We start from the raw sequence: 3688 nt of genomic DNA on the forward strand, positions 1-3688 counted from the left end.
CAAATGACTGAAACAAGTAAAAGAGTAAAAGAGTAAAAGAGTATATTATACAAACTCCACTAGGAACCAATCAAGGAACAAATCGGGAGTGTCTGTAACAAGATTCATCACATCTGGCAATCAAATATGCCAATGGTCTGCAGTCTTCAAAGCATATGTAAAGAGTATGGCCCACTATGGAGCCGAAATCTGGGTCATGCAGCTGCTTCAAGGCCACCTTGATGCTACTTACACCAGGTTTCTTATGAGGGCTCAAAACAGCTCATAACGTGAGCATAAGATCCCTCAAAAAGGTCATCTATGGACACAGTGTCCCTACCTCTATTTGATGGTGTTCGACGTAGACTAAATTTTGCTGACCACTTATACCGTGCTGAATAGTAGACAATATCAGATGGTATATTTTGGAGGCGACGAGCCGGTAGAATCGTTACCGCGCCGGTCAAAAATGATTGGCAGCATTTCTTCCGGCTTCACGTTCAGATTAGGATCTGAAAATCGAATATTTCATTAGCAACTGAGTGGCTGCCTATAACTACTCACGGAAACCTTACATTCCCAGAATCTATTATTGCGGGTTTCACTAAGGCGGCGAGCTGGCAGAATCGTTAACATGTCAGGCAAAATGCTTAACGGCATTTTGTCCGTCTTTACGTCCTGGGTTCAAATGTCACCGAGGTCTACTTTTCCTTTCATCCATTTGGGATCGATAAAATAAGTACCAGTTTTGCGCTGGGGTAGATGTAATCAATTAGCCCCCTCCGTATTAGGCAACCGTAATGACTGAAAATGCTTAACAACTTGTTAAACAATCACTTGAAACGTGCGTATTAAACGCATTCGAAATATCAATAATTGAATTTTGTTATTATTCAAACGCACGAGCACGCACAGAAAGACAGACAGACAGACAGACAGACACACTCAGACACATATGCGCGTGCACACACAGGGATTACTCCATCTGGACAAAAGATTGCCACCTCCTTGTCCTTCCTCGCTGTCAATAGCATTTCTGATTTTCCACCCATGACCTCTCAAATAACTGTTTAGTCTTGATGAATATCTGCAAGGTTTGGAGCATAGGCGACAGACGAAAGCTATAACTTACTGTGCGCTTCCAGACGGGTTAGGTCTGTACGGGTCGCCACTTTTCCATTGCCATAGGACTTTCAGTGGATTGAATGTCATCATAAAGGTTACCATAAAAAGACATCTGTACATCATTGAACTACAGTGATAAATGCATGTACAACACGAGTGCAACTCTCTGAGTCTCCATGATTTGTACTTGGCGGAAACCGAAGCGAGATTACCAGTAGTCACGTGAAATTTCAGGTTTTACATCGGTGACCCTTTCCTAGAAGAATACTGTGACAAGAATTAGGGACCCCTTACTCCTAGTGGTTGTAACTTACTGTGCTTCCGAGTGGTTAGATTTGTACAGGTCGCCACTTTAACATTACCATACGACTTTCAGTAGAGGGAATGACGAATAAGGTTACCATATAGAGACATCTGTACAGCATTGAAGGACCCCCACCCCATCGGTCCTGAATGACCATTAGATTGCACCTAGAAAGTTCTCTTCCGAGGCACAAGTCCGGGAAAAATTGTTTATGGAATACCAGCAGTCTTCCATGCATACCAGCTTCCCCTCTTCACGTCACCAATGTTATCCAAGGAGAAGGTGGTAAGCTGGCAGAATCATTAGCATGCCAGGCGAAATGCTTAGCGGTATTTCGTTTGCCGTTACGTTCTGAGTTCAGATTCCGCCGAGGTCGACTTTGCCTTTCATCCTCTCGGAGTCGATTAAATAAATACCAGTCATGCACTGGGTCGATGTAATCGATTTAACCCCTTTGTCTGTCCTTGTTTATCCCCTCTATGTTTAGCTCCTTGTGGGCAATAAAGACATAGGAAACGTTTGCACGCCAGGCGAAATGCTTAGCGATATTTCGTCTGCCGTTACGTTCTGAGTTCAAATTCCGCCGAGGTCGACTTTGCCTTTCATCCTTTCGGGGTCGATAAATTAAGTACCAGTTACGCACTGGGGTTGATGTAATCGACTTAATCCGTTTGTCTGTTCTTGTTTGTCCCCTCTATGTTTAGCCCCCTGTGGGCAATAAAGACATAGATGTTATCCAAGGGAGAGACAAAGGCTGACACACCTTGGCACCTGTGACACCGCGACTCATATCTACAGCTGAGTGAACTGGAGCAACGAGAAATAAAGCGTCTTGCTCGAGAACAACCACACACAGCCCAGTCCAGGAATCGAACTCACTACCTCATGATTGTGAACCCGACGCTGTAACCACTGAGCCATGCACCTTCGCTACATCATTGAATTACAGTGATAAATGCTTGCACAACACGAAAACCACTTTGTAATTAGTAGCTAGTGACAGACCGAAGCGAGATTCTCAATAACCATGTGAAATTCAAGGTTTTACGTCAGTGTCTCACTACTAGAAGAAAACCGTGACAATAATTAGGAGTTCTTCATTCCCGGTGGGTTTCTTTTATTTGATTGCTAATTAAACCATACCTGGGACCTCGCAAGTGCTGCTACTCCAGGTAAGAGTTGACCCGGGAATAATAACGGCTATGAAGTGGGGTATGAACTGTAACTTCTAAGTACTTAAGTGTTTCTCTTCTAACACGTTTATCTCAGTATTTAAATCATATTTTAAATTCGCACTTTTAATAAAATAAAACCCTTCTTAGATTTCGGGTCCTTCATCTAATCCTTAATTAACTGCTTTCATAATGCAGGTGAATGCAGGTATGGATTTTGATAGACCAACTAGCATACACACACACACACACTCAAATGCACATGCCTGTTTATGTATGTGAGTATGTGTGTGTGTGTGTGTGTGGATGTGTGTGTTTTGTATGTGTGAGTGGGTCGGTTAGGGTTTGTCGTCATAAATCCTATGACATTAGGATAATGACAAGAAAGGAGGGAGTAGTACCATAGAAGAAGAAGAAGAAGAAAAAAGAAGAAGAAGAAGAAGAAGAAGCTACTAGTACAACCAGAAGAGATCATAAACCATAATAGCTGTCAAGACTGGGCGGAAACCTTCATACAATATTTTTATTTTTTTTCGTTCGTTCTGCTCAGCTCAGACTAAACAAATAAACATTAAATAAACGCCCAAAAGCCAGTGAAATGATGATAGCTTTGATTATGGACGGGATATTTTACCTTTTCTTTACCACTAACAATAGGTATCGTGTAACGAGCCACGGAAGGAACGTCTAACGTCTATATTATATCAAGGGCGGGCAAACGCCGACGCTAAACCCGCACCTCTTTATATTTCGGTTCGCATTCAAGTCTGAAACCGTTAGCCGTAACAACAACAAAAAGGAAAAAAAAAAAAAAAAAGAAAAAAAACCGAAAAGGTTTGTCTTAATAAACCAGTCAGCAACTTTTGTGTAGAACAATGAAAAAATGAAATGGCAGATTTGTTAAAGCGGTTGGACAAAATGTTTAGCGGTAGTTCATCCGTCTTTACACTCCGAGTTCAAATTCCGCCGAGGTCAACTTTGCCTTTCATCCTTTTTGGGATCGATATAATAAGTACCAGTTAATCGCTGTGGTCGATGTAATCGACTACACTTCCTCGTCGCCAAAATTACCGGCCTTGTACCAAAATTTGAAACAAAATTAAATACG

The sequence above is a fragment of the Octopus bimaculoides genome, chromosome 23 (assembly GCF_001194135.2).
Source record: "Octopus bimaculoides isolate UCB-OBI-ISO-001 chromosome 23, ASM119413v2, whole genome shotgun sequence".
Taxonomy (NCBI): Eukaryota; Metazoa; Mollusca; class Cephalopoda; order Octopoda; family Octopodidae; genus Octopus; species Octopus bimaculoides.